Raw genomic sequence first — 9985 nt, 5'->3', positions numbered from 1 at the left:
AGGGGGGGGGGGGGAGGGAAGCAGGTAAATGAAAGAGATTAGACTTGCCCTACCAGAGCAAGCCACACTACAAAGCTACAGTAATTAGAACAGTGCTGTACCAGCACAGTAATTGACAAAAGAGATCAGAAACAAATTAGAGCCCAGAAACAGACCCAGAAATACATGAGGATTTAGTATATGATACAGATGGTATTTCGAGTCAGTAAGGAAAGAATGAATTATTTAATGTGGTGCTTTAATGTGGTTATCCATTTGTGAAAAAAAATACAGTACAGTCCCTACCTCGCAGCATACACAAAAATAAATTCCAGATGTATTAAAATCTAAATGTAAAAAAATAAAGCCATAAATGGACTGAGAGAAAGTATGTACTAATTTTTTTCACATTCTTAGGGTTAAAAACCTAGCATGGGAGCCAGCAGGTGACATGGTGATTAAGGTGCTGGACTTCCACATGGCCAACCATGGCTCGAGGCCCAGACCAGGTGGCTTGCTTTCTCACTTTCCTCTCTCTTTCTGGTTAAAATAAATAATAATAATAAATAAAATTAAATAAATAATTATTTTTTAAATAAACCCAAAATGAATGAAAAGATCTGTGACAGTATTCCTATTACATGCTGGGCTCTAACAATATGATCCCATATAAAAATGGAAAACAAATACAAACAGGCAATTTACAGAAGAGATGGCCACAACATATATACCTATCTGAAAAACAAATACTAAAACACTGTGATTCTGTTTACCTATTCACACAGACAAAACTTAAGCTTGAGGGCTCCTGTTCTGGGGCCTCCCTAAACATGCTGTGTATGTACATGCCCATGATGGTTCTGGCTGGAGCTGGATCATGATATAAGGATTTTGTTGGTGGGAGCCAATCTCTTTCTCCTCTCTCTCTAAAGAAATAAATAAATAAGCTTAGAAAAACATTCAAACTTAAGAAAAGTTGAAGAGAAACAAGCGCTCATTTGTAAGGGTGTAAGTTGGTAAAACCTCTTTTGAAAATGATGTAGCAACACTGATTATAATTGTAATTATGCTTTCCATTTGACCTAGCAATCTCTCTTCCAGGAATCAAGGCTACAAAAACATTCACTAGTATATTATCCTGCCTGAAATACCGTGATTGTTTATGAAAAGTATCTTTAATAAAGCAGGATACAGTTTAAAAAAAAAATTCACTAGTATAGAAAAGTTCACTCAAGGATATTCGCTGTATCAATTATTCATAAAAACGAACCATATCTACTAATAGGGAACTGTTTAAATTCATTAAGTTCATCTATGTAATAACATGCAGCAATTAAAAAGAATCTGGTGGAACCAGCAGGTAATGACTACATCACTGGACTCCCACATGGTTGACCATGGTTTGAGTCCCAGAGCCGGCAGCTTGAAACTGACACTGGGTATGTGTGCGTGCATGCCCGAAATGCTGAGAGAACACAGAAGGGATTGAGGCATGGCCATCCTCCCACCGGGGGATTTCTTGCTTTCTGTCTCTGTCTCTCCAGAGACAGAGACATACACGCCCTATAGCAAAAAATCTCTCTTTAAAAAAACAAATCTGGTAATCTAGGCCCAACTATAGCAGTGCAGGCAGTAGGACACCTCTGCACAAAACTGGAGTCACATGGGATAGCCCTGGGTCTGGATCCCATATTACCTGAATATGCAGGGTACATCAAAATCATGGCTGGCTGACTGGCTGGCAAGCTGGTGGGAAGACTGCAGTATGGTAAGACTTGTCAGGGTCTCTGCTACCCCATACCTTCTTCCCTCCCAAGAAATAAAGTTTAAAAAAACCAATAAGGGGGCCAGGGCAAGCAGATGGTGTGGTGGTTAAGTCACCTAGATTCCCTCATGGCCAACCACAGTATGAGTCCTGGAACCAGTGGCTTGAATATCACGCCAGACATGTATACATGCCCAAGATGCCAAGAGGAAGGTGTGACCATATCCCCTGAGGGGTGATTTCCGACTTTTCCTCTCTTGGTCTCTCTCTGTTTCTCTTTTTTTCTGGTGAGTGAGTGCATGTGCCCTATGGCAAAAACAAACAAACAAACAAACAAAAAAGAAAAAAAGAATCTGACAATCTAAGACACATTGACATGGAACAATGCTAATTAAAAATACCTAGTAGGGTTGGGACCAGCAGTTAGCGTAATGGCTATGTCACTGGACTCCCATGTAGTCGACCACAGTTCTAGTCTCAGACCCAGCGACTTAAACTCATCTTTCTGTCTCTCTCTGTCTTTCTGGCGAGTGCACAAGCCCTATAGCAAAAAACCTCCCCCCCACCCACCCAAAAAAATACCTAGTAGGAGACCAGCAGATGGCGTAATGGTTATGTCACTGGACTCCCATGTAGTCGACTGTGGTTTGAGTTCTGGACCCGGTGGCTTGAAATTCATGCCAGGTGCATGCATATGCATGCACAAGATCCCTAGAGGAGAATAAAGGAGAAGGGACTATGGTGTTGCCAACCCCCCAGGGGGTGATTTCTTGCTTTCTGTCTGTCTCTCTAGGGAGTATACATGCCCTATAGCAAAAAATCTCTCCAAAAAAAAAAAAAAAAAAACCTAGAACAACGTGTTGCCTATGAAACCATGTTTGGTCTGCCTGAAAAAATATATATGGGGCTGACGCATGGCTTGGTGGTTATGTGAGCTGAATTCCACATGGCTGACTAAGTGATTGGAGTACCGGACCCATTGGCTTGAAAAACACACTGAGAATTTATGAATGTGTGTCAAAAATCCTGAAAGGAGGGAAAAACAGAGGAGAAAGGATTGCAGCATGACCATTCTCCATGGGGAGGGTATGTTCTTGCTTTCTCTCTCTCTCGCTTTCTGTCTGTCTCTCCCTGGTGAGGACACATGTCCTCAGGCAAAAACAAACAAAAATACATATATAACAGCAATTACCTCTGAGTAGTAAGATTGGGATAATGAGACTTTTTATTCATATATACTTCTATTGTTGTTATATTCTATACATGCGTGCATTTTTATGGAGTTTTTCTTTGAGAGAGATAGAGAGAGGGAGATTGCCCTCAGGAAGATGGCCACATCGCAATTCCTCCTTCTCCATTCTCCTCTCAGGACCTTGGGCATGCACACACATGTGCCTGGTATGATTTTCAAGCCACCAGGTCAGGTACTCAAACTATAGTCAGTCATGTGGGAGTCCAGTGCCTTAAACACCATGCCACCTGCTGGTCCCTGGAGTGTTATTTTTTAAGAACACATATAAGTCAATATACACTGTTTGGTATTAGAAACTAAACATATGCCTTCTGATATCAAAAAAAACTTTGGAGCTAGACAACGGTGCAGTGGTAAAACACAACACTGCAGGCTGATCCACATGGGAAGGTTCCAAGTTCAAGTCCAGAGACATCCCTGAGTATACTGGGCACACATGTGCCCATGATCCAGGGCTAGCTAAAGGTGGGGTTGGATCATGGCATCAAGATCATTTTGGGGTGCCGTCTATCTGTCTCATTTCTGAAGAAATGAATAAACTTGAAAAAATGCATATTACTTTTCATTGTAGAACAGTAGGCATCCCTTATTCTAATTAACTTAAAACTCAGCATTTTATAGAAAATTGATTACTGGCAAAAAGAAAAAAAATGTACAAAACTTGAAGCTTTAGATAAGAGTGAAATCAGGCTGAAATGTTTTATCCTGTAAATCTTGTTAAATAGCGACATCTTCTGTAGAAATCTGGCATTGCAGTCCAACTCCAATAGGTTTTTTTTTTCCCCTTGAGAGAGATTTTGTCATAGGTCGCGTGCACTAGTCAAGAGACAGAAAGAAAGTGCAAAATCACTTCTGTCTCCGGGGGGGGGGGGTTAGCCACACTGCAATCACTTTTCCTTCATTCTCCTCTCAGGATTTTGGGTACGCAAAACAGATTTTCTTTTATTCCTCGTCCCTGACCCCCACCCCCAGGAAGGACAAGAGGAATAAATATTCAAGAACCAAAAACTTTGGAGTCATGGGGAAAAAATCCACAATCCACAATCCAAGCAGGAAAGACGCTGCTGCTCTGTTAGCATCCATATTTCCCTAACTCCTGTTGCTCCATGATTTGTTGTTTTTTAGATATATTTTTTGCCATGGGGCACAGGCACTTGCCAGAGAGAAAAAAAGTGAGAAATGACCCCTCCAGGGGGGATAGCTGCAATATCTTCCCCTCCTGGGATTTTGGACATGTTTGCACACATACCCTGCATGTTTTTAAAGTTGCCAGGTCCAGGACTTGAACTGCAGAGTTGGCTATGTGAGATCCAGCATCTTAACCACAGTGCCACCTGCTGGCCCTGCTTCAAGATTTTTAACTATTAAGTCTTCTGCAGCTTTTTTTTTTTTTTTTTCATGGAAACATAGCCAACATTGTTAAAGCTAATAAAGAAGATTCACTTAAGAGTAATGGTACCATCCACTGTGCTAAAATATAGGTATGAATACCCAAATTATATACAAATGGGATCCATGGATCAGTTAACCCACCTGGGTAGCCAGAGGAAATGCACAAAGCTTCCTCTCCCTTCCTGTCTGAAACAAACTGCCCACCCACCATATCCCTTTACTGAGGGTCTCTTATATGGCTCATCTTTAATTATGGTGAAGTCAGAGATGACAGGACTGGCACAGATGAGGGAAGTGGACCCTCCAGAATTCCTCTATCCGCCTTACTCCTTTCAGCCAAAGTCTAATCTGTCCCTAACTTAGAGTGTCACTGTCAACTGCATAAAACTCCTGGAGAAGCTCTTTGGGGATACAAATGCATACCCCTTAACATCTGAGTTTCTATTCTGTCTACCTTTTGAGTCTAGGTGCAAAAATAAGAAGGATAAAAGGAAAGAACTTCGTTTATTCCTTCTTGTCCTTCCCTAGGAATTTTGAAAACCTCTAAATAGCAGTAAGAACTGGTGCTTTATAGGAAAAGAACAGAAAAAGCTGTGTAAACACACATGAGCTGAAGAAGTCCTTGGGAAAAACAGGTTAACATTGTAAGAAGAGGAAGCAGCAAGGTACTCATCAGGCTGGGTACCCAAGAGGGCATGTCTAGCTGTGTTACTGAGGTATTTAGTCCTGGCTCCACATCCCCTTCATGGTTTAGCACGATGTTGTTTTTCTTTTTATAGTGAACTCCTGGTCCATCTTTCAGGACCTTAGAGTGGAGTTTTCTTACTGGAAAAGTATTCGCTATATTTGGCTAGGCTCCAAGTCTACCATGTTCATCATGTTTTCTCTTTATTTCATTATCTTTCAACGATTCTCTGTTCTTTATCTGTTTTTCTATACCTTGATTAAAGAGAATCATTAACTTTTTTTAAGAGAGAGAAATTTTTGCTACAGGGTGCATGCACTCACTGAAGAGAGAAGAGACAGTAAGAAATCACCCCTGCCCCCGGGGGGATGGCCATGCTGCAATCCCTTCTCCTCTATTCTCCTCTCCACATTTTGGGCATGCACATACACATTCCCTGAGTGAGTTTGAAGTCGCCAAGTCCAGGACTCAAACCGTAGTAGGCCACGAGGGAGTCCAGTGCCTTAACCACTATGCCTCTTGCTGGCCCTGAATCATAAAATTTTTTTAACTAATAATTTTCTAAAATACATAAAAATAAGTCTGGAAGGACTTGTGCCCACGTGATAAGTTTATTTATCTATCTAAGGAGTCGTTTTAAATGAAAACATTTTTAAAAATAAAAGGTTATTATCAGTGAAAAAATTATGCTGGGGGTCAATCAGTGGTACAACAGAAATACAATGTCTTGTGATGCTGGACCCACATGAAAATGTCCTGAGTTCATGTCCTGAGGTCTCTCCAAAGAGGTCAGGTGTACACATGACTATGATCCTCACTGGCTGAGGGTGGGAGTAGATTGCAGGGTGAAAACCCTGTTGTGGGTGCCTCTGTCTTTCTCTGGAAAGACATAAGTCAATAAACTTTAAGAAATAATGCTAATGCAGGCTCTTAACAGTCCTGCACTGTCCAAAACAGTAGCCACTAGCCACGTGTGGCAATCAAAATTACTTAAAATTTAAAATCCAGTTTGTCTGTTGCACAGGAACATATTACAGGTTTTAACCAGCCACAAGTGGCTAGTGGCTCTGTATCAGACAGCCCAGATATAGAACATTTCCATCATTATAGGAAGCTCCACTGGATAGCACTAATTAAATCAAAAGATACCATTTACACAACACTAGAAAAGATTGTACTTAATAAATTAATATTTTCAAGTTTTGAAACCTTTAGAAGTTACTCCATCTTATATGCATGCTTTTTATTCCATACTTATTTTGGGACTAGGATCTGATAAAATAACCATGGTGGTTCACCAGAACCACTTTTCATGGCCTAATATATTACCTTGCAAACAACAGATGATCCATGTGTGTTTGCTGAAGGAATTAATCAATTTCTGTAATTATTTTATTATTTTTATTTTCATTTTTGCTATAAGGCATGTGTGCTCACTGGAGAGAGATGGAGAAAGAGAGGGGAAGTGAGAAATCACCCCTATGGGAAATGGCCATGCCACGATCCCCTCTCCTCCATTCTCCTCTTGAGATCTTAGGCATGCCCGCAAATGCACCCAGAGTATTTTTCAAGCCTCGGGGTCCGGGACTCGAACCACAAAATAAGCCATGTGGGATCCACTTTAATACCATGCTACCAGCTGGCCTTTTCCATAATTTTTTAAACAAAATTTGTGGTTTCAAGGGACCAAACGTGAACACTACCTTAAGTTCTAATCAGGGTGCTTATAATAAAACTTCAGTTGTTTGATAAGAACAAAATCAAAGTAAAAAGCCATGGGAAATGACTACAAAGTGTACTTTTGACCCTAGTTCTGTTAATGTTAACCACAAACAGTACACCCATTCCTGCCAAATCCTTTCTCTCACCCCTATCCATGCTCTCAATTCAATAAAATACGAGGAAGGCATGAATCACTTAATTTTCCTTATACATAGATGGAAATAAATACACATTTACAAAAGTCAAGTTCTAGATAATCTAGTGTCAATATCAATGTGGTATACCTATGTTTAACTTTATTCTGGATAGAAAAGCATATCTCAAAGAAATTGACTAAATATATACAGAGAAAATTAATTCAATTTGCATGTAGAACTTCTGACTAGCAGAGAATGAAGAAGTAGTAGGAAGCCTATATTGCAGGATCTGTATCAGTCAAAAGTTTTCCCAAATAAGACTCTAAGTTCTACACAGAACTAAAGGCCTAGATTGACATCAAAGATCTACAGTATCTGGTATAAATCAGTACCTCTGTGTCTCATTGTACTCAACTGTAAATGAAGATCATAACTCAAAAAATGGGGGGGGGGAGGAAAAAGGAGTGAGCTTGTAAGATAGTGGTTAACACTATACATAGAGATTTGAATCCTATATGGCCACAACCATGTTTTGAATCTCAGCTCTGGTGGCTTGAAAGACACATTGGACATGTGTACCTCAAATTCCAAAAAGATGGAGAAATGAAGCAGAAGGGATTCCAATGTGACCACACCCCACTGGGAATTTCCCGCCTGCCCAATGCACACAACCTCTGGCAATTTTTAAAAAGTTTTTAAAAACAGGGCCAGCCACACAGCATAGTGGGTTAGGTGCTGCACAGAGGAAGCTATACTCCACATGGCTGACTGGTATTTGAATCCAGGCCCTATTGGTTTGAAAAACAGCTCAGGCACATGCATGTGTCCAGGATCCCGATGGGGTGGAGAATTGGAAGACAGAAGGATGGTGGTATGACAGGTCCCATTGAGGCATCCTTTAGTGTGTGTGCTATCACTCTCTCATGCAAACACATGTGCCATCTGGCATAAAAAAAGATAATAATAATGAAAAAATTAAAAAATAAAAGCTTTTTGCCAAGACTGCCAATTCTAAGAACAATTTCATTTTAATATTAAACATTTAGTCTGAATATACCATACATCAAGCTAATTTTCTCTCTGCTTAAGGCACAAAAACATTCACAAAAATTTACTTAACTATGAACTTTTCCTCCTAAGACACTGCTTTTTATTAAACTACTTTAGTTTTTAAAAAACTATAAAACTTAATATACTCACAATATAGGAAATACATTTGCATAGTTATCAACTATCATTTTTCCATCACAAAGCCTTAGGGACAGAAAACATCATTGAATATACAGTATTAGATTTCATTGTTCTAAGATGCACACTCACATTTTAATAACTCTTGAAATTGGCTTATTACAGTTGATGGCAACTTACAGCTATAATTAGCAATGTTTTCTTTCTTAGTAGTATAAAAAGTAGTGGCAAGTCTTAAAATCAGTAGCATCTTTTAATGAAATATGGTATTTAGAATCCCCAGGCAATTTCCGATCTAGGCACTAGGTAAATACCACCCTGCCTAGCTACTCTGATTAAGGGTATGTAAACTGGGCTGGTCCATGGTGCAGTGGTTAGGCACTCCACAGAGGAAACCAGATCCCACATGACTAACTAGGGTTTAGATCCCAGCTCTGTTGGTTTCAAACTGGACTTGTGCACATGTGCCCAAGATGCTGACAGGATGGAAACTAGAGGAAAAAGGACTGTAGCATGACCAGGCCCCAAAAGGGGTGCTTTTTCTTAATAGAGAGCATGCATGTATGCATGTGTTCTCTATCAAGAATAAACAAAAGTAAATTTTTTTAAAAAACCATTAAAAATAATTATGTATATATATATAGAGAGAAAATTCTTTAAAATATGAGAAATAAAAAGTGGTAATGCTGTGACCAGAAGTTGGCCTAATGGCTATGTCGCTGGACTCCCATGTAGTCGACCACGGTTCGAGTCCCAGACCCAGTGGCTTAAACTCAGCCGGATGTATGTGCGTGTGTGCCCAAGATCCTGAGAGGAGAATGGAGGAGAAGGGATTGCGACGTGGCCATCCCCCCTGGGGGATGATTTCTCGCTTTCTGTCTCTCTGTCTCTCTCATTCTGGTGAGAGCATGCACCCTATAGCAAAAAACTCTCAAAAAAAAAGTGGTAGTGTATATGTGTAGGATCCTGATGAACTGGAGAGGTGGGGAAAGGAGACTGCAATACAATGAGACCCTATCAAGGGTGTGGTTCTCTCTCTCACACGCATGCCCACACACTCACCAGAGAGAAACAGAGACAGTAAGTGGGAAAGTGAGAAATCACCCCTAGGGAGGAAGGCCATGCAGCAATCCCTTTTCCTCCATTCTCCTCCCAGGATCTTGTGCATGCATAAATGCATGCCCAGTGTGAGTTTCAAGCCACTGGGTCCAGCATTTGAGCCACGGCCGGCCATATGGGAGTCCAGTGATGTAACCGCTATGCCATCTGGTGGCCCCACACATGTATTTTTTTTAATCAGAAAAATGCATTTTTATTTTTAAGAAAAAAGAGAAAAGTGTGTTGACATTGTCATATGTCTTTATATATTTTGGGACTATTTAATATTTCATGGAACATTTCTTTAAGATTAGTATAGTCAGCCTTTAATTCACTGTTTCAAATTGGTCAGTATCAGCATGAAAAAGCATACTAATATCAATGTTAGTGACCTTTTATGGAGGCCAGCAGGTGACGTGGTGGTTAAGGTGCTGGACTTCTACATGGCCAACCTCAGTTCAAGTCTCAGACCTAGCAGCCTGCTTTCTCATACCCTCCACCACTGCTCCCATTCTCTCTGGTGAGCATGCATGCTCTGTAGCAAATTTTTAAAAATAATAATAATAAATAAAAAAGATATTTTAATGTGAATATTTTCTTTAATATTATGAATGCCAACAAATATAACCATTTAAAAATGTTTTTACTATGCCATTGATCATTTCTACTATTATAAACAAGTAAGTATATATATATATTATATTGAATGTACTATGACTAATTAGTACAATTTTATTTAAGCGTTAGACTGGCTGGTGTGTAGCAAC

General features: G+C 39.9%; 1 protein-coding gene across 1 annotated transcript in view; it reads right to left on the bottom strand.

Annotated features, from left to right (window-relative positions):
- The window catches only part of HPRT1 (hypoxanthine phosphoribosyltransferase 1), a 35324-nt gene that overhangs the window by 18064 nt on the left and 7275 nt on the right, over positions 1 to 9985 (bottom strand). The window lies entirely within an intron of this gene.

Source organism: Tupaia chinensis, unplaced genomic scaffold, assembly GCF_000334495.1.
Source record: "Tupaia chinensis unplaced genomic scaffold, TupChi_1.0 Scaffold149560_1, whole genome shotgun sequence".
NCBI lineage: Eukaryota > Metazoa > Chordata > Mammalia > Scandentia > Tupaiidae > Tupaia > Tupaia belangeri.
Note: the sequence above shows the minus strand (reverse complement) of the source record. Positions and strands in the feature narration are given on the sequence as shown.